We start from the raw sequence: 20640 nt of genomic DNA on the forward strand, positions 1-20640 counted from the left end.
TATGGTAACCCTAGAGACACTGTCAATCAATTGATTACAATGGAATATATAGCTTTTCCATGGGCGGGGGAAAGTAACGGGGTAGGCAGTTCCACACCCCGGGATAGGTTTTGCAGCAAGACAAGATAGCACATTAGCCAATGGTTAAAAGGTTACATAATGTCTCCGCCCATGGTCTCAAGTTAGCAAGTTAACATTTAATTAATACTTTGATAAAATGTTAGTAGTATAAAATATACATGTTGGATTCTGATTTGGGGTCCATAGGAATGGAGCAACTCCTTTGATTGTCCAACAGGTCCATGCCTAGGGGTTAAAGCAAAGAAACAGTGAAAGGATATGATAATACAAATTATCTCCTTTATGTGTTAAGGCAGGGCATTGGTCCCTGGGAAGGGAGATGGAAGGATGCCATATCTTTATACTGACATGTGCCAATTTTCATAAAACTCAAGGTTGGATCTGTGGGAAGACTGTTTTCCCTTCAGGAGAAACACAACAGGAATAGGGATCCTTTGTTCAATTTGAAACATTGGATGAAACATAATTATTCAGTTATTGCTTCAACATCTGGTATTTCTACTGACCAAGCATATCTTAGCAAAGGCAATGTTATCTGTTTACCCCAGCTTTCTCTTAGCTGATCACTATTGCTAGCTAGGCCTCTGGTCTCTTAACCAAACTCTGGACTTCGGGTCTGGAAAAGAGCTGGCACAATCCATATACCAGGTTGTTATATAAAATGCACATGGATTTTAACCCTTCACTTATCACACTGACAGCCTACTCTAAGGGGTAAGAATGTATTCTGATAGGTTGGTAGTGTTTTTTGAAATAAAAATGTGTGGTGGTGGATTGTGCATTCTAGCATCTCTAACTCCAACGCACCTTTGCATAACAGTGCCACTTAATCTCTGTAATAACGTATAGAAAGATCTGTTTCTCCATTTGTACTGTCACAGCAGTTTTTTTTACATCACAAACTACTAAACATGTGGGGAAAGGGGGCAGGCTACTCCCTTTTCCCTTCACTCTGGACCACATGTACCATGCTGGAGGGGAGATATCCCAGGATTTTTGCAGATACCCTTTGCCCCATCTCTATGTTGAGATGTCACAGCAGGGGCAAGGCACTAAGCAGGGGGTTGGATCGAGGAGAAAAAGGTATGGAGGTGAGATGGGAGTGTTAGGCCCAAGAAAATGGAGTATAGAACAGGTTGTTTGGCCAGCTTAGCCAAAGTGAGGCTAACAGTAGTTGCTGGGCCATTCCTGTCTCTCTGTGAAACATGAAGACATGCTTGCTTGGGCTTCAACGAATGAGATAAGGGGCGGGGGCACATTCTTGTACACGATGTACTAGGAACGGTTTGTTTGGACATATGGAGACTTGCAGTCTCCACTCCCTGTTTCTGTTCTTCATCTGTACTCAACTCCCTCCTTTCTCCTAGTTTCTGGTGCATGACAACAAAGCTCATAAGAAGTTGCTGAGGCATCACAAATTGTTTGTAGTGTCAAAGAAGATAGATATGCATGAATATTAGAAGCTTTCTAACTAATAAAGGGGGGTTGGGTTGTTTTAACTATGACGCGACGGAACTGTCTATATAGCCTTACTAGTTATTGTAATCGGGGCTGGTTCTCAGTGGAGACGGGCCGGTCTCTATTGTTGTGTGCACTCTTCAATAAAGAGCTTGTGTTTGGACCTTGCTGGTGTTGCCTGTCTCTCTGCGGTCAGACAACGAACCATGCCGTCTGGGTTCGAATCCCCGACAGGAGTGTCCTGTGTTTTCTCCTACTATGGAGTGAGGAGCCAGAAACTTCTAGCTGCCAGGGGGTGGTGACAAGCACAAGCTGCTATGAGACGTGCCCTCTATATGAGCAACAGTGAGTCACAGAGGGAGCATCCCTGAGCTGTGCTGCCAGTGGAAGCAGCCAACCTCACAGGGAGGGGGATGGGTGACCCCTCCCCTGACTGGGGACAGTAGGTCACAGTGGGGCACCCTTAGCCATCCCCCCCCATCAACTTTGCTTTCCCTCCTTGGCTTATGTGCCTCAATTTCCTCTTCTGAAACCACTTCAGCTCTTGCAACCTACCCAACCCGCGGGGCACTCACCCTCCTCCACTCGCCTAGATAAAGCCCCTAATCCCTCTCATTCCCTCCCCCGGGACACCTGCACCCCAATCCCCCTCATCCAAAGTCTTCTACTTTCCCCTATCCTTCCTGCTCCTGCCCATTCCCATGCTCCCTGAGCGGGTCCTAAAGCAACCTGTCCCCACTTCAACCCAGATGGGCCTAGTAACAACCCTCCCCCTCGGAAGACCCCGACCCTCGGCGTCCATCCATAGCCCCCACTATTGCCATGTGCCCAGCTAAGTCCCGCTGGGAGGGGGGAAGGGGGCGGAGGGACGGAATGAAGCAGTGGCTTGTGGGAGATGTAGTGTGCCCTGGCCTACAACTCCCATCAGCCACCGCAGATCCAGCGGCACCGTGGGAGAGGCGGGGTCCGGTGCCCGCTTCTCGCAGCGGCCAGGGCGGGGCCCAGAGCCCTCTGTTTGGGCGGGAGGCGCTTTTGGCATTACAGCTTCCGTTTGCAAAGCGGGGCCGGAAACGGAAGTTGTCGGAAGAGGAAGTGATATCAGCAGTCGGAACGCGACTCGACTTCTGTTGTACGCGAGTTGCTCCCGTCATGAGTGACGCATCCTGGGAGTTGTAGTTTTTAAACTGCTGCTTCCTCAGGTATGTTTGGTACTGGCACGCCTCAGCTAGTGACCCCAGCCCGCCGCGACCTTCTCTAACCCGCACCCTCCTCCCCACGCGCCCCAACCTTCCTCGTTCCCCGCATCCCCAGCGCGCCGCAACTTTCCCCAACCGGCCCCCCGCACCCCTAGCCCAACACAACTTTCCTCGTCCCCCCGCACCCTCAGCCCACTACAACCTTCCTCGTTCCCTCCCCGCACCCCTGGCCTTCCCCAACCCGCACCCCCAGCCCACTGTAACTTTCCTCATCCCCCCTGCACCCCCAGTCCGATGCAACTTTCCCAAACCAGCCCACCGCAGCCCCAGCCCGCCATGATTTTCCTCATCCCCCTCCCACTCCCAGCCTGCCGCAACCTTCCCCAATCCACTTCCCCGGTCCCCAAGCCCTCCCCCCCCCCGCCTGCAAACTTCTCCAACCCGAACCCCCATTCCTCTAGCCCAAACCAACCCGCCCCCGTCTATCCCCTCATCCGTTGGGCCCCTCAGTCCTCCTTTCTTCTCCCTCCAACATCTAGGCCACCCCAACCTGGACCCCATCCCTACCTTTCCCCCATCCATGCCTCCTCCCATACCGCCCCTCAGCCTCCCTCCCTCCCCAACACCCTCCAGTCTGCAACAACCTTCCCCAACCCACACACCTGTATCCCTTAGTTCATTCCTCCACTCATGGGACTCCTCAGCCCCCATCTCTCTCCAACATCCTCCCAGCTCACCACAGCCTGCACCTCCATCCATGCCTCCATCTGTAGGGACTGTTCAGCCCCCCTTCCTCCCCAACAGCCCCCCCCACTTCTTCTCCCCATCTGTTGGGCCCCTCAGCCCCCTTTTTTCCTCCCTCCCAACACTCTCAGCCCAACGCAACCTGCACCCCACTCTGTCCCTAGATCTGTGGGTCTCCAGTGCTCTTTTCTCCTTTCTCCAACATTCCCCAACCTGCACCCCTATTCCTACCCTTTCCCCCAGTCCCTCCTTCCACCCATGGGGCCCCTCAGCCCTTCTCTCTCCTTCCTCCCCAACACGCACCCTTCGTAGGACGTGGTCAGGGGTACTAGGTGTGCATCCCCACAGGCCAGGTCTCGGGAGCCACGGAGAAGTAGGAGCGGACGAAAACCATGTGGATTAGTGGATAATAGAGTGGAACGGTGACTGACAGTGTGGGCTCAGTCTCTGTTCCTCGACTGCGGTTGATGTAGACGGAATGGGAGACAGAGGCAGGGTTGAGGGCAAGATTTCCAGCACCAATAGAGCTCTGTGTAGTGATAGTTCTTGCTTGGCTTTATTAGTTTGCAGAGGAATCGTCCAGGAGCCCTAGCCAGACAAGAATATGGCAGAAGTGGATCTAAGCATCCTGGACATCCTTCTAAGGAAACATGAATAGTCGACGTTTCTGCCTTCTGCATCACTGGCTGTGAGTAAGAAGTCAGTGCTTTCAGTTCCTCATCTGTGGGACATTGCAGAACGGGATGTTAATTTTTGTTGTTTTTTCCCCCCTCTGCTGGATTTAGTTGCAAGGAAAACAGAGTCACGCATCAGTGTCTCCTGCCCTCATGCGATGGAAAGCGAGCGAGAGCGTTGAGACTCTGAGCATTGTTGATGCCACGCAAAAGCCATCCTTACCTGTACTCGGTGTAGTATTGTTCACAAGCCGTGTGCTTTCTGGTTGGCTATGAGGCTGTGTGAGATTACGGCTGGGGAGAGGCCAGAGTCTGCTATGCAGAGTGATAATATCGGGTGCTGTTGCAAGGGGTGCTTTTTGGTTGTAGTGCTGAAGGCTTAATGTGGGGGACGGTTGGGGGAGGAGTGCTGTCCTGTGGCAGAAGAAACTGGTTCCTGACCAGCTGTGCTTACTAGACAGACAAGGTCCCCATTTTCGGGTGCTGCTCATTTCTCTGGCCAGGAGCGGTGTGTCCTCCGCAGCAGAAGGTTGCATCTAGGAGGATGATTCCAGATGGTGAGTTGCTTGCCTTCCTTCCATCTTTCTCTTTCTTTCTCTCTCTCTTCACTTGGCCAACACACAGCCTCTATCTCTCTCTCTCTGTCTGTCCTTGCCTTTCCTTGTGCTGTCTCCCTTCGTAAGACAGTGGTAGGCATGCTAAATGTGTATCCCCAAAAGCCAGGTCTCGGGCACCATGGAGAAGTAGGAGTGGACGAAAAGCATGCGGGGCAGTGGGCGATAAAGTGGAGCTGTGACTGTCGGCATTTATTCGGTGGGGGCCGATGTAGATGGGACTGGAGAGAGAGGCCAGGATGAGGGCAAGATTTGAAACACCAATAGAGCTTTAAGTAGTGATGGCTCATGCTTGGCTTTTGCAGCTGCGCTTCCAGAGGAATTTTCCAGGAGCCCTATCTCGAGGAGAAAGTGGCAGAAGTGGACATCCTTGTAAGCAGACATGAACAGTCCTCACCTTTCTCACTCCCGCATAACTGGCTGTGAGTAAGCGGTCAATGGTCTGAATTCCTGTGTTCAGTGTAGTATTCTTCACAGGCCATGTGTTTCCTCGTTGGGTACGGGACTCTGTGAGATTACGGCTGGGGAGGGGCTTTTTGGTTTTAATGCTAAAGGTGTAACGGGGAGGGTTGAGGGCATAGCCTCATCATATGGGAAAGACGAAAAGAAGAGCCTATGAGACGTTGCCTACTGAGATGGTAACTTGCTTGCTTTTTCCCCCCTTGTGCTGGGTTTAGTACCAAGGAAAAAGAGGTTGCGCGTCAGAGTCTACTGCCCTCATGCGATGTAAAGTGAGGGACAGCAGCGAGCTTGTGACCCGTGTTGATGCCAGGGAAGAGCCGTCTATCTGGGATCCGAGCAGACGCCACTCTCCATGAGATAAGTGTCTGGTTTGGTGATTGCTGTGCTCGTGGTCCACCTTGGTCCTGCTACGGACGCCCTGTTAGCTGGGGCTGGGTTTGTAAGAAATGGTTCCTGACCAGCTGTGCTTACTAGACAGACAAGGTCCCCGTTTTCAGGGCTGCTCATTTCTCTGGCCAGGAGCGGTGTGTCCTCCGCAGCAGAAAGTTGCATCTAGGAGGATGAGTCCAGGTGGTGAGTTGCTTGCCTTCCTCCCATCTTTCTCCTCTCTTTCTCTTTTCTAGTGTGTTGGCCAACTTTCTCACTCTACTTTCCTCTCCTCTCCTAGTGCCGTCTGCCTTCGTCCGACACAGGCAGACATGCTAGGTGTACATCCCCACAGGCCAGGTCTTGGGCGCCATGGAGAAGTAGGAGCGGACATAAGCATGCGGGGCTGTGGGCGCTAAAGTGGAGCTGTCACTATCTGTCTGTGTTTACTCGGATTCTGTTCATCGAGTGAGGCTAATGTAGATGGGACTAGAGAGGGAGGCAGGGCTGAGGGCAAGATTTCCAGCACCAATAGAGCTCTGTGTAGTGATAGTTCTTGCTTGGTTTTATTAGTTTGCAGAGGAATCGTCCAGGAACCGTAGCCGGACAAGAATATGGCAGAAGTGGACCTGAGCAGTCTGGACATGCTGCTAAGGAGACATGAATAGTCCTCATGTTTCTGCCTTCTGTATCACTGGCTGTGAGTAAGAGGTCAGTGCTTTCAATTCCTCATCTGTAGTCGCTGTAGTTTTCTTCCCAGGCCATATGCTTCCTCGTTGGGGCCGAGGCTCTGGGATTAAGGCTCAGGAAGGGACAAGAGTCTCTTGAGCAAAGTGAGTATTTTGGGTGCCGTTACAATGGGTGCCTTCTAGTTGCAGTTGTAACGTAGTAATGGGAGATGGGTTGAGGGTGGAGTCGTGGGATATGGGAAATGTGAAATGAAGAGACGATGCGACATAGCAGACGGAGATGCTAATTTATTTTTTGTTTTTTTTCCCCCTCTCTGCTGGGTTTAGTACCAAGGAAAAAGTAGTCACACATCAGAGTCTACTGCCCTCATGCGATGGAAAGCGAGCGAGAGCGTCGAGACTCTGAGCATTGTTGATGCCATGCATAAGCCGTCCATCTCAGTGCCGTGGAGATGCCGCTGTCAGTGAGATAAGTGTCTGGTTTGGTGAGGGCTCTGCTCACGCCTCACCTGAGTTCAGGTAGGGAAGACCAGTACAGCTGGGCTGGGTTTGTTTGACAAGGTTTCTGACGAGTTGTGGTTACGGGAGAGAAAAGGTCCCTATTTTCAGAGGTTGCTCATTTCTCTGGTCAGGAACAGCGTCTCCTCTGCAGCAGAAGGTTGCCTCCAGGAGGATGACTCCAGGTAGTGAGTTGCTTGCCTTCCTCCCATGTTTTTTCTCTCTCTCTCTCTCTTTTCTAGTACGTTGGCCAACACACACCCTCTATCTCTCTCAGTCTATCCTTGCCTTTCCTCATGCTGTCTCCCTTCATAAGACACGGTCAGGCGTGATACGTGTGCATCGCCACAGGCTATGTCTCGGGAGCCATGGAGAAGTAGGAGAGGGCGAAAATCATGCAGGGCTGTTACTGTCAGTGTTAACTCGGTCTCTGTTCATCAAGTGGGGCTGATGTAGATGGGACTGGAGAGAGGTGTCATGATGAGGGCAAGATTTGAAGCAGCAATAGAGCTTTGTGTAGTGATGGTTCATGCTTGGCTTTTGCAGCTGCGCTTCCAGAGGAATTTTCCAAGAGCCCTATCCTGAGAAGAAAGTGGCAGAAGTGGACATGAGCAGACTGGACATCCATGTAAGCAGACATGAACAGTCCTCAGCTTTCTGCCTCCTGTTTAACTAGCTGTGAGTAAGTGGTCAGTGCTTTGAATTCCTCATCTTTGCTCGCTGTAGTATTCTTCACCGGCTGTGTGCTTCCTCGTTGGGTTCGGGACTCTGTGAGATTACGGCTGGGGAGTGGCCTGAGTCTGCTGTGCAGAGTGACTATGTCGGGTGCTGTTGCAAAGGGGTGCTTTTTGGTTGTAATGCTAAAGGTGTTATGGGGAGGATTGAGGGCGGAGCCCCGTCGTGTGGGAGAGACGAAAAGAAGAGCCTATGAGACGTTGCCCACTGAGATGGTAACTTGCTTGTTTTTTTTTTCCCCCTTGTGCTGGGTTTAGTACCAAGGAAAAAGAAGTCACGCATCAGAGTCTACTGCCCTCATGCAATGTAAAGTGAGGGAGAGCAGCGAGCCTGTGACCCCTGTTGATGCCAGGGAAGAGCCGTCTATCTGGGATCCGAGCAGACGCCACTCTCCGTGAGATAAGTGTCTGGTTTGGTGATTGCTGTGCTCGCGGTCCACCTTACTCCTGCTAGGGACGCCCTGTTAGCTGGGGCTGGGTTTGTAAGAAATGGTTCCTGACCAGCTGTGCTTACTAGACAGACAAGGTCCCCATTTTCAGGGGCTGCTTATTTCTCTGGCCAGGAGCGGTGTGTCCTCCGCCGCAGAAGGTTGCATCTAGGAGGATGAGTCCAGGTGGTGAGTTGCTTGCCTTCCTCCCATCTTTCTCTTTCTCTCTCTCTCTCTCTTCTCTTGGCCAACACACAGCCCCCCCCCCCCCCTCTCTCCCTCCTTGTCTTTCCTTCTGCTATCTCCCTTTGTAAGACAGTGGTAGGCTTGCTAGGTGTGCATCCCCACAAGCCAGGTCTTGGGAGTCACGGACGAAAAGCATGCGGGGCAGTGGGTGCGAGAGTGGAGCGGTGACGGTCGGTGTTATCTCAGTCTCTGTTCATTGAGCGGGGCCGAGGTAGTTGGGACTGGAGAGGGAGGCAGGGCTGAGGGCAAGATTTCCAGCACCAATAGAGCTCTGTGTAGTGATAGTTCTTGCTTGGCTTTATTAGTTCGCTGAGGAATTGTCCCGGAGCCCTAGCCGGAGAAGAATATGGCAGAAGTGGACCTGAGCAGCCTGGACATACTTCTAAGGAGACGTGAATAGTCCTCATGTTTCTGCCTTCTGCATCGCTGGCTGTGAGTAAGAGGTCAGTGCTTTGAATTCCTCATCTGTAGTCGCTGTCGTGTTCTTCCCAGGCCGGATGCTCCCTTTTTGGATACAAGGCTCTGTGATTAAGGCAGAGGAAGGGACGAGAGTCTCCTGAGGAAACTGAGTATTTTGGGTGCCGTTACAATGGGTGCCTTCTAGTTGCAGTTGTAACGTAGTAATGGGAGATGGGTTGAGGGTGGAGTCGTGGGATATGGGAAATGTGAAATGAAGAGACGATGCGACATAGCAGACGGAGATGCTAATTTATTTTTTGTTTTTTTTCCCCCTCTCTGCTGGGTTTAGTACCAAGGAAAAAGTAGTCACACATCAGAGTCTACTGCCCTCATGCGATGGAAAGCGAGCGAGAGCGTCGAGACTCTGAGCATTGTTGATGCCATGCATAAGCCGTCCATCTCAGTGCCGAGGAGATGCCGCTGTCAGTGAGATAAGTGTCTGGTTTGGTGAGGGCTCTGCTCACGCCTCACCTGAGTTCAGGTAGGGAAGACCAGTACAGCTGGGCTGGGTTTGTTTGACAAGGTTTCTGACGAGTTGTGGTTACGGGAGAGAAAAGGTCCCTATTTTCAGAGGTTGCTCATTTCTCTGGTCAGGAACAGCGTCTCCTCTGCAGCAGAAGGTTGCCTCCAGGAGGATGACTCCAGGTAGTGAGTTGCTTGCCTTCCTCCCATGTTTTTTCTCTCTCTCTCTCTTTTCTAGTACGTTGGCCAACACACACCCTCTATCTCTCTCAGTCTATCCTTGCCTTTCCTCATGCTGTCTCCCTTCATAAGACACGGTCAGGCGTGATACGTGTGCATCGCCACAGGCTATGTCTCGGGAGCCATGGAGAAGAAGGAGAGGGCGAAAATCATGCAGGGCTGTTACTGTCAGTGTTAACTCGGTCTCTGTTCATCAAGTGGGGCTGATGTAGATGGGACTGGAGAGAGGTGTCATGATGAGGGCAAGATTTGAAGCAGCAATAGAGCTTTGTGTAGTGATGGTTCATGCTTGGCTTTTGCAGCTGCGCTTCCAGAGGAATTTTCCAAGAGCCCTATCCTGAGAAGAAAGTGGCAGAAGTGGACATGAGCAGACTGGACATCCATGTAAGCAGACATGAACAGTCCTCACCTTTCTGCCTCCTGTTTAACTAGCTGTGAGTAAGTGGTCAGTGCTTTGAATTCCTCATCTTTGCTCGCTGTAGTATTCTTCACCGGCTGTGTGCTTCCTCGTTGGGTTCGGGACTCTGTGAGATTACGGCTGGGGAGTGGCCTGAGTCTGCTGTGCAGAGTGACTATGTCGGGTGCTGTTGCAAAGGGGTGCTTTTTGGTTGTAATGCTAAAGGTGTTATGGGGAGGGTTGAGGGCGGAGCCCCGTCGTGTGGGAGAGACGAAAAGAAGAGCCTATGAGACGTTGCCCACTGAGATGGTAACTTGCTTGTTTTTTTTTTCCCCCTTGTGCTGGGTTTAGTACCAAGGAAAAAGAAGTCACGCATCAGAGTCTACTGCCCTCATGCAATGTAAAGTGAGGGAGAGCAGCGAGCCTGTGACCCCTGTTGATGCCAGGGAAGAGCCTTCTATCTGGGATCCGAGCAGACGCCACTCTCCGTGAGATAAGTGTCTGGTTTGGTGATTGCTGTGCTCGCGGTCCACCTTACTCCTGCTAGGGACGCCCTGTTAGCTGGGGCTGGGTTTGTAAGAAATGGTTCCTGACCAGCTGTGCTTACTAGACAGACAAGGTCCCCATTTTCAGGGGCTGCTTATTTCTCTGGCCAGGAGCGGTGTGTCCTCCGCCGCAGAAGGTTGCATCTAGGAGGATGAGTCCAGGTGGTGAGTTGCTTGCCTTCCTCCCATCTTTCTCTTTCTCTCTCTTCTCTTGGCCAACACACAGCCCCCCCCCCCCCCTCTCTCCCTCCTTGTCTTTCCTTCTGCTATCTCCCTTTGTAAGACAGTGGTAGGCTTGCTAGGTGTGCATCCCCACAAGCCAGGTCTTGGGAGTCACGGACGAAAAGCATGCGGGGCAGTGGGTGCGAGAGTGGAGCGGTGACGGTCGGTGTTATCTCAGTCTCTGTTCATTGAGCGGGGCCAAGGTAGTTGGGACTGGAGAGGGAGGCAGGGCTGAGGGCAAGATTTCCAGCACCAATAGAGCTCTGTGTAGTGATAGTTCTTGCTTGGCTTTATTAGTTCGCTGAGGAATTGTCCCGGAGCCCTAGCCGGAGAAGAATATGGCAGAAGTGGACCTGAGCAGCCTGGACATACTTCTAAGGAGACGTGAATAGTCCTCATGTTTCTGCCTTCTGCATCGCTGGCTGTGAGTAAGAGGTCAGTGCTTTGAATTCCTCATCTGTAGTCGCTGTCGTGTTCTTCCCAGGCCGGATGCTCCCTTTTTGGATACAAGGCTCTGTGATTAAGGCAGAGGAAGGGACGAGAGTCTCCTGAGGAAACTGAGTATTTTGGGTGCCGTTACAATGGGTGCCTTCTAGTTGCAGTTGTAACGTAGTAATGGGAGATGGGTTGAGGGTGGACCCGTGGGATATGGGAAATGTGAAATGAAGAGACGATGCGACATTGCAGACGGAGAAGCTAATTTTTTTTTGTATTTCCCCCCCTCTGCTGGGTTTAGTACCAAGGAAAACGAAGTCACACGTCAGAGTCTACTGCCCTCATGCAATGGAAAGCGAGCGAGAGCGTCGAGACTCTGAGCATTGTTGATGCCACGCAAAAGCCGTCCATCTGGGAGCTGAGGAGACGCTGCTGTCAGTGAGATAAGTGTCTGGTTTGGTGAGCGCTCTGCTCACGCCCAACCTGAGTCGAGGTAGGGAAGTGCAGTACGGTAGGGCTGGGTTTGTATGAAAAGGTTTCTGATTAGCTGTGGTCACGAGGGAGAAAAGGTCCCTATTTTCAGAGCTTGCTCATTTCTCTGGTCAGGAACAATGTCTCCTCCGCAGCGGAAGGTTGGATCCAGGAGGATGATTCAGGTGGTGAGTTGCTTGTTTTCCTCCCATATTTTTTTTCCTCTTTCTCTCTCTCTCTCTTCTCTAGTGTGTTGGCCAACTTTCTCACTCTCTTTCCTCTCCTCTCCTCGTGCCGTCTCCCTTCGTAAGGCACGCGCAGGTGTGCTAAGTGTGCATCCCTACAGGCTAGGTCTCAGGATCCATGGAGAAATAAGAGCTAACGAAAATCATGCGTAGCAGTGGCTGTCGGTGTTAACTCGGTCTCTGTTGGTCGAGTGGGGCCGAGGTAGATGGGATTGAACAGGGAGGCCAGGATGAGGGCAAAATTTGAAGCACCAATAGAGCTTTGTGTAGTGATGGCTCATGCTTGGCATTTGCAGCTACGCTTCCAGAGGAATTTTCCGGGAGCCCTAGACAGAGGAGAAAGTGGCAGAAGTGGACATGAGCAGACTGGACATCCTTGTAAGCAGACATGAACAGTCGTCAGCTTTCTGACTCCCGCATAACTGACTGTGAGTAAGCGGTCAATGGTCTGAATTCTTCATCTGTGCTCGCTGTAGTATTCTTCACAGGCAGTGTGCTTCCTCGTTGGGTATGGGGCTCTGAGAGATTACGGCTGGGGAGGGGCCGGAGTCTGCTGGGCAGAGTGATTATTTTGGGTGCTGTTGCAAGGGGTGCTTTTTGGTTGTAATGCTAAAGGTGTTATGGGGAGGGTTGAGGGCAGAGCCCCGTCGTGTGGGAGAGACGAAAAGAAGAGCCTATGAGACGTTGCCCACTGAGATGGTAACTTGCTTGTTTTTTTCCTCCTTGTGCTGGGTTTAGTACGGAGGGAAAAGAAATCAAACATCAGAGATTACTCCCCACGTTGGATGGAAAGCGAGTGAGAGCAGCAAGCCCGCAAGCATTGTTGATGCAAGTGAGGAGCCGTCCAGTTGGCAGTGGAGCAGTCGCTACTGTCAGCGAGATAAGTGTCTGGTTTGGTGAGGGCTCTGCGTAGGGCCCCACTGGCTCCAAGTAGGGATGCCCCGTTAGCTGGGGCTGGGTTTGTAAGAAATGGTTCCTAACCAGCTGTGGTTACGAGAGAGACAAGGTCCCCATTTTCAGGGGCTGCTCATTTCTCTGGTCAGGAACGGTGTCTCCTCCGCAGCAGAAGGTTGGAACCAGGAGGATGACTCCAGGTGGTCAGTTACTTGCTTTCCTCCATTTTTTTCTCTCTCTCTTTCTCGGTCCTGTAGTGTGTTGGCCAACTTTCTCATTCTCTTTCGTCTCCTGTCCTCGTGCCGTCTCCCTTCGTAGGACATGGGCAGGCCTGCTAGGTGTGCATCCCCAAGGGCCATGTCTCAGGAGCCATGGAGAAGTAGGAGGGGACAAAAATCATGCAGGGCTGTGACTGTCGGTGTTAACTCAGTCTCTGTTCATCAAGTGGGGCTGATGTAGATGGGATTGGAGAGGGAGGCCAGGATGAGGGCAAGATTTGAAGCAACAAATAGAGCTTTAAGTAGTGATGGCTCATGCTTGGCTTTTGCAGATGCGCTTCCAGAGGAATTTTCCAAGAGCCCTATCCTGAGGAGAAAGTGGCAGAAGTGGACATGAGCAGACTGGACATCCTTGTCAGCCGACATGAACTGTCCTCAGCTTTCTGACTCCCGCATAACTGGCTGTGAGTAAGCAGTCAATGGTCTGAATTCCTCATCTGTCTTGGCTGTAGTATTCTTCACAGGCCGTGTGCTTCCTCATTGGGCACGGAGTCTGTGAGATTACGGCTGGGGAGGAGTCAGTCCGCTGTGCAGAGTGACTGTCGGGTGCCGTTGCAAGGGGTGCTTTTTGGTTGTAATGCTAAAAGTGTAATGGGAAGATATTTGAGGGAGGAGCACCGCCGTGCGGGAGAGGCGAAAGAAAGAGCCTATGAGACGTTGCCAAGTGAGATGGTAATGGATTTGTTTTTCACCTTGTGCTGGGTTTAGGACCGAGGAAAAAGAAGTCATGCGTCAGAGTCTCAAGCCCTCATGCAATGGAAAGCGAGCCAGAGCGATGAGACAGCGAACATTGTTGATGCCACGCAAAGGCCATCGAAGTGGGAGGGAAACGGCCGCCACTCTTAGTTAGATAAGTATCTGTTTTGGTGATTGTTCTGCTCACGGCCCACCTTCCTCCTGGTAGGGATGCCCCGTTCTCTGGGGCTAGCTTTGTAAGAAAATGTTCCTGTCTAGCTGTGGTTATGAGGGGGACGAGGTCCCCATTTTCAGGGGCTGCTCATTTCTCTGGCCGGGACCGGTGTGTCCTCCACAGCAGAAGTTTGCATCTAGGAGGATGACTCCTGGTGGTGAGTTCCTTGCCTTCCTCCCATGTCTCTCTCTCTCTCTCTCTCTCTCTCTCTCTCTCTTCTCTAGTGTGTTGGTCAACTTTCTCACTGTCTCTCCTCTCCTTTACTCTCCTTGTGCCATCTTCCTTCGTAGGACATGGGCAGGTGTGCATCCCTACATGCCAGGTTTTGGGAGTCGCGGACAAAAATCATGCTGGGCAGTGGGTGCGAGAGTGGAGTGGTGACTGTCGGTGTTAACTTGGTCTCTGTTCATTGAACGGGGTCGATGTAGATGGGACTAGAGAGGGAGGCAGGGATGAGGGCAAGATTTCCATCACCAATAGAGCTCTGTGTAGTGATAGTTCTTGTTTGGCTTTATTAGTTTGCAGAGGAATCGTCCAGGAACCCTAGCTGGACAAGAATATGGCGGAAGTGGACCTGAGCAGCCTGGACATCCTTCTAAGGAGACATGAATAGTCCTCATGTTTCTGCCTTCTGCATCGCTGGCTGTGAGTAAGTGGTCAATGGTCTGAATTCCTCATCTGTGCTCGCTGTAATATTCTTCACAGGCCGTGTGCTTCCTCGTTAGGTACGGGGCTCTCAGAGATTACGGAGTCTGCTGGGCAGAGTGATTATTTTGGGTGCTGTTGCAAGGGGTGCTTTTTGGTTGTAATGCTAAAGGTGTAATGGGAAGACGGTTGAGGCCGGAGGCCAGTCGTGTGGGAGAGATGAAAAGACGGGCCTACGAGGCCTTGCCTACTGAGATGGTAACTTGCTTGTTTTTTTCCCCCTTGTGTTGGGTTTAGTACCAAGGAAAAAGAAGTCACGCGTCAGAGTCTACTGCCCTCATGCGATGTAAAGTGAGGGAGAGCAGCAAGCCTGTAACTACTGTTGATGCCAGGCAAGGGCCATCTATCTGGGATCCGAGCAGACGCCTCTCTCCGTGAGATAAGTGTCTGGTTTGGTGATTGCTGTGCTCACGGTCCACCTTGGTCCTGCTAGGGACGCCCTGTTAGCTGGGGCTGGGTTTGTAAGAAATGGTTACTGACCAGCTGCGCTTATGAGAGAGACAAGATCCCCATTTCTGGGGGCTGCTCATTTCTCTGGCCAGGAGCGGTGTGTCCTCCGCCGCAGAAGGTTGCATCTAGGAGGATGACTCCAGGTGGTGAGTTGCTTGCCTTCCTCCCATCTTTCTCTTCTCTTGGCCAGCACACAGTGTCTCTCTCTCTCTCTCTCTGTCTGTCTGTCTGTCTGTCTGTCCTTCCCTTTCCTTCTGCTGTCTCCCTTCGTAAGACAGTGGTAGACGTGCTAGGTGTGTATCCCTACAAGCCAGGTCTCGGGCGCCATGGAGAAGTAAGAGTGGACGAAAAGCATGCGGGGCAGTGGGCACTAAAGTGGAGCTGTGACTGTCTGTGTTTACTCAGTCTCTGTTCATCGAATGGGGCTGATGTAGATGGGACAGGAGAAGGAGGCAGGGCTGAGGGCAAGATTTTCAGCACCAATAGAGCTCTGTGTAGTGATAGTTCTTGCTTGGCTTTATTAGTTTGCAGAGGAATCGTCCCGGAGCCCTAGCCGGACAAGAATATGGCAGAAGTGGACCTGAGCAGCCTGGACATGCTTCTAAGGAGACGTGAATAGTTGTCATGTTTCTGCCTTCTGTATCACTGGCTGTGAGTAAGAGGTCAGTGCTTTCAATTCCTCATCTGTAGTCATTGTCGTTTTCTTCCGAGACCGTGTGCTCTCTCGTTGGCTCTGAGGCTCTGGGATTAAGGCAGAGGAAGGGACGAGAGTCTCCTGAGCAAAGTGAGTATTTTGGGTGCCGTTATAATGGGTGCCTTCTAGTTGCAGTTGTAACATAGTAATGGATGATGGGTTGAGGGCGGAGCCGTGGGATATGGGAAATGTGAAATGAAGAGTCGACGCGACATTGCAGATGCTAATTTTTTTTTGTTTTTTCCCCTCTCTGCTGGGTTTAGTATAAAGGAAAACGAAGTCACGCGTCAGAGTCTACTGCCCTCATGCGATGGAAAGCGAGCCAGAGCGTCGAGACTCTGAACATTGCTGATGCCACGCAAAAGCCGTCAATCTGGGAGCTGAGGAGACGCCGCTGTGAGTGAGATAAGTGTCTGGTTTGGTGAGGGCTCTGCTCACGCTCAACCTGAGCCCAGGTAGGGAAGCCCAGTACGGTAGGTCTGGGTTTGTATGAAAAGGTTTCTGACTAGCTGTGGTCACGAGGGAGAAAAAGTCCCTATTTTCAGAGGTTGCTCATTTCTCTGGTCAGGAACAGTGTCTCCTCTGCAGCAGAAGGTTGGATCCAGGAGGATGACTCAGGTGGTGAGTTGCTTGCTTTCCTCCCATATTTTTTTTCCTCTCTCTCTCTCTCTCCTCTAGTGTGTTGGCCAACTTTCTCACTGTGCCCCGCTCAATGAACAGAGACTGAGATAACACCGACCGTCACCGCTCCACTCTCGCACCCACTGCCCCGCATGCTTTTCGTCTGCGACTCCCAAGACCTGGCTTGTGGGGATGCACACCTAGCATGCCTACCACTGTCTTAAGAAGTGAGATAGCAGAAGGAAAGGCAAGGACAGAGAGAGAGAGGGAGAGGCTGTGTGTTGGCCAAGAGAAAAGAGAGAGAGAGAAAGAGAAAGATGGGAGGAAGGCAAGCAACTCACCACCTGGAGTCATCCTCCTAGATGCAAGCTTCTGTGGCGGAGGACACACCGCTCCTGGCCAGAGAAATGAGCAGCCCCTGAAAATGGGGACCTTGTCTCTCTAGTAAGCAGAGCTGGTCAGGAACCATTTCTTACAAACCCAGCCCCAGCTAACAGGGCGTCCCTAGCAAAAGCAAGGTGGACCGCGAGCATAGCAATCACCAAACCAGACACTTATCTCACGGAGAGTGGCGTCTGCTCGGATCCCAGATAGACTGCTCTTTCCTGGCATCCACAGGGGTTACAGGCTCGCTGCTGTCCCTCACTTTACATCACGTGAGGGCAGTAGACTCTGACGCGCGACTTCTTTTTTGTGGTACTAAACCAAGCGCAAGGGGAAAAAAACCCAAGCAAGTTACCATCTCAGTAGGCAACGCCTCGTAGGCCCTTCTTTTTGTCTCTCCCCCACGACGGGGCTCCGCCCTCAACCCTCTTCCCTTTACAGCTTTAGCATTGCAACCAAAAAGCACCCTTTGCAATGGCACCTGACATAGTCACTCTGCACAGCAGACTCTGGCCACTCCCCATCCGTAATCTCGCAGAGTCCCGTACCCAACGAGGAAGCACACGGCCCGTGAAGAATAATACAGCGAGCACAGCTGAGGAATTCAGACTATTGACCGCCTACTTACAGCCAGTTATGTGGGAGTCAGAAAGCTGAGGACTGTTCATGTCTGCTTACAAGGATGTCCAGTGTGCTCATGTCCACTTCTGCCACTTGCTCCTCGGTCTAGGGCTCCTGGAAAATTCCTCTGGAAGTGCAGCTGCAAAAGCCAAGCATGAGCCATCACTACACAAAGCTGTATTGGTGCTTCAAATCTTCCCCCCCATCCTGGCCTCCTTCTCCAATCTGTGCTCGCTGTAGTATTCTTCATAGGCCGTGTGCTTCCTCGTTGGGTACGAGGCTCTGGGATTAAGGCTGGGAAAGGGACGAGTCTCCTAAGGAAAGTGAGTATTTTGGGTGCCGTTACAATGGGTGCCTTCTAGATGCAGTTGTAACTTAGTAATGGGAGATGGGTTGAGGGTGGAGCCGTGGGATATGGGAGATGTGAAATGAAGAGAGTACGCGACATTGCAGACGGAGATGCTAATCCCCCCCAACCTGGATTTAGTACCAAGGAAAACAAAGTCACACGTCAGTCTACTGCCCTCATGGGATGGAAAGCGAGCCAGAGAGTCGAGACTCTGAGCATTGTTGATGTCACACAAAAGCCATCTATCTGGGAGCCGAGGAGACGCCGCTGTCAGTGAGATAAGTGTCTGGTTTCATGAGGGCTCTGCTCACGCCCAACCTGAGTCCAGGTAGGGAAGCCCAGTACGTTAGGGCTGGGTTTGTATGAAAAGGTTCCTGACTAGCTGTGGTTACGAGGGAGAAAAGTTCCCTATTTTCAGTGGTTGCTCATTTCTCTGGCCAGGAACGGTGTGTCCTCCGTAGGGGAAGGTTGGATTCAGGAGGATGACTCCAGGTGGTCAGTTGCTTGCTTTCTTCCCGTGTTTTTCTCTCTCTGTCTGTCTTCTCTAGTACATTGGCCAACACACACCCTCTATCTCTCTCTCTGTCCTTGCCTTTCCTCATGTTGTCTCCCTTCGTAAGACACGGGCCGCTGTGTAATGTGTGCATCCCCACAGGCTGTGTCTTGGGAGCCATGGAGAAGTAGGAGGGGACGAAAATCATCCAGGGCTGTGACTGTCGGTGTCATCTCGGTCTCTGTTCATCGAGTGGGGCTGATGTAGATGGGGTTGGAGAGGAAGGCCAGGATGAGGGCAAGATTTGAAGCAACAAATAGAGCTTTAAGTAGTGATGGCTCATGCTTGGCTTTTGCAGATGCGCTTCCAGAGGAATTTTCCAAGAGCCCTATCCTGAGGAGAAAGTGGCAGAAGTGGACATGAGCAGACTGGACATCCTTGTTAGCAGACATGAAAAGTCCTCAGCTTTCTGACTCCCGCATAATTGGCTGTGAGTAAGCGGTCGGTGCTTTGAATTGCCCATCTGACCTCGCTGTTGTAGTCTTTGCAGGCCGTGTGCTTTCTTCTTGGGTACGGGGTTCTGTGCGTTTACAGCTGGGGAGGGGCCAGAGTCTGCTGTGCAGAGTGATTATTTCCGATGCCGTTGCAAGGTGTGCTTTTTAGTTCTAGTGCTAAGGGTATTATGCGGGGGAGGGTTTGGTGCGCAGCGCTGCTGTGGGGGAGAGGCGAAAAGAATAGCCTACGCGACGCTGCCCGCTGAGGTGGTAACTTATTTGTTTTTTCTCCTTGTGCCGGGTTTAGTGCCAAGGGAAACTAAATCAAACGTCAAAGTTTACTCCCCTCGTCGGATGGAAAGCGAGCGAGAGCAGTGAGCCTGCAAGCATTGTTGATGCAAGTTTGGAGCCGTCTACTTGGCAGTGGAGCAGTTGCTACTGTCAGTGAGATAAGTGTGTGGTTTGGTGAGGGCTCTGCGTAGGGCCCCACTGGCTCCAAGTAGGGATGCCCCGTTAGCTGGGGCTGGGTTTGTAAGAAATGGTTCCTAACCAGCTGTGGTTACGAGAGAGACAAGGTCCCCATTTTCAGGGGCTGCTCATTTCTCTGCCCAGATGTGGTGCGTCCTCGGCAGCGGAAGATTGCATCCAGGAGGATGACTCAGGTGGTGAGTTGCTTGCGTTCCTCCCATTTTTTTTCTCTCTGTCTCTCTCTCTCCTCTAGTGTGTTGGCCAACTTTCTCAGTCTCTTTCCTCTCCTCTCCTCATGCCGTCTCCCACGGGCATCCGTTCTAGGTGTGCATCCTAGCCAGGTCTTGGGAGCCACGGAGAAGTAGGAGCAGACGAAATCCATGCGGGGCAGTGGGCGCTAAAGTGGAGATGTGACTGTCTGTGGTTACTCGGTCTCTGTTCATCGAGTGGGGCTGATGTAGATGGAATGGGAGACAGAGGCAGGGATGAGGGCAAGATTCAACGCACCAATAGAGCTCTGTGTAGTGATAGTTATTGCTTGGTTTTATTAGTTTGCAGAGGAATTGTCCAGGACCCTAGCTGGACAGGAATATGGCAGAAGTGGACCTGAGCAGTCTGGACATCCTTCTAAGGAGACATGAATAGGCCTCATGTTTCTGCCTTCTGCATCGCTGGTTGTGAGTAAGAGGTCAGTGCTGTGAATTCCTCATCTGTACTCACTGTAGTTTTCTTCACAGGCCATTTGCTTCCTCGTTAGTTACGAGGCTCTGGGATTAAGGCTGGGGAAGGGACAAGATCTTGCCAACTGAGATGGTAACGGATTTGTTTTTTCGCCTTGTGCTGGGTTTAGGACCGAGGGAAAAGAAGTCACGCCTCAGAGTCTCAAGCCCTCATGTGATGGAAAGCGAGCCAGAGCGTCGAGACTCTGAACATTGCTGATGCCACGCAAAAGCCGTCAATCTGGGAGCTGAGGAGACGCCGCTGTGAGTGAGATAAGTGTCTGGTTTGGTGAGGGCTCTGCTCACGCTCAACCTGAGCCCAGGTAGGGAAGCCCAGTACGGTAGGTCTGGGTTTGTATGAAAAGGTTTCTGACTAGCTGTGGTCACGAGGGAGAAAAAGTCCCTATTTTCAGAGGTTGCTCATTTCTCTGGTCAGGAACAGTGTCTCCTCTGCAGCAGAAGGTTGGATCCAGGAGGATGACTCAGGTGGTGAGTTGCTTGCTTTCCTCCCATATTTTTTTTCCTCTCTCTCTCTCTCTCCTCTAGTGTGTTGGCCAACTTTCTCACTGTGCCCCGCTCAATGAACAGAGACTGAGATAACACCGACCGTCACCGCTCCACTCTCGCACCCACTGCCCCGCATGCTTTTCGTCTGCGACTCCCAAGACCTGGCTTGTGGGGATGCACACCTAGCATGCCTACCACTGTCTTAAGAAGTGAGATAGCAGAAGGAAAGGCAAGGACAGAGAGAGAGAGGGAGAGGCTGTGTGTTGGCCAAGAGAAAAGAGAGAGAGAGAAAGAGAAAGATGGGAGGAAGGCAAGCAACTCACCACCTGGAGTCATCCTCCTAGATGCAAGCTTCTGTGGCGGAGGACACACCGCTCCTGGCCAGAG

At 51.8% G+C, this 20640-nt stretch overlaps 1 long non-coding RNA gene across 26 annotated transcripts; it reads left to right on the plus strand.

Annotated features, from left to right (window-relative positions):
- The first annotated feature begins 2625 nt into the window (after positions 1-2625).
- LOC122173864 (uncharacterized) lies at positions 2626-20564 on the plus strand. Of its 26 annotated transcripts, none has more exons than XR_010593106.1 (19): positions 2626-2738; positions 4043-4167; positions 4265-5189; positions 5445-6306; positions 6612-7464; positions 7775-8633; positions 8939-9789; positions 10100-10458; positions 10813-10950; positions 11252-11443; positions 11557-11609; positions 11963-12094; positions 12405-13242; positions 13547-14397; positions 14691-15687; positions 15861-15993; positions 18424-18555; positions 18867-19715; positions 19878-20564. It is a non-coding gene; the product is annotated as an uncharacterized LOC122173864 (long non-coding RNA). The 26 variants fall into 26 exon arrangements; XR_010593111.1 differs by having other exon boundaries at positions 8939-9130; positions 9244-9294; positions 9654-9789; positions 11252-12094; XR_010593089.1 differs by having other exon boundaries at positions 11252-12094; positions 19878-20069; positions 20293-20564.
- The last annotated feature ends 76 nt before the right edge of the window (positions 20565-20640 follow it).

The sequence above is a fragment of the Chrysemys picta genome, chromosome 16 (assembly GCF_011386835.1).
Source record: "Chrysemys picta bellii isolate R12L10 chromosome 16, ASM1138683v2, whole genome shotgun sequence".
Classification (NCBI taxonomy): Eukaryota; Metazoa; Chordata; order Testudines; family Emydidae; genus Chrysemys; species Chrysemys picta.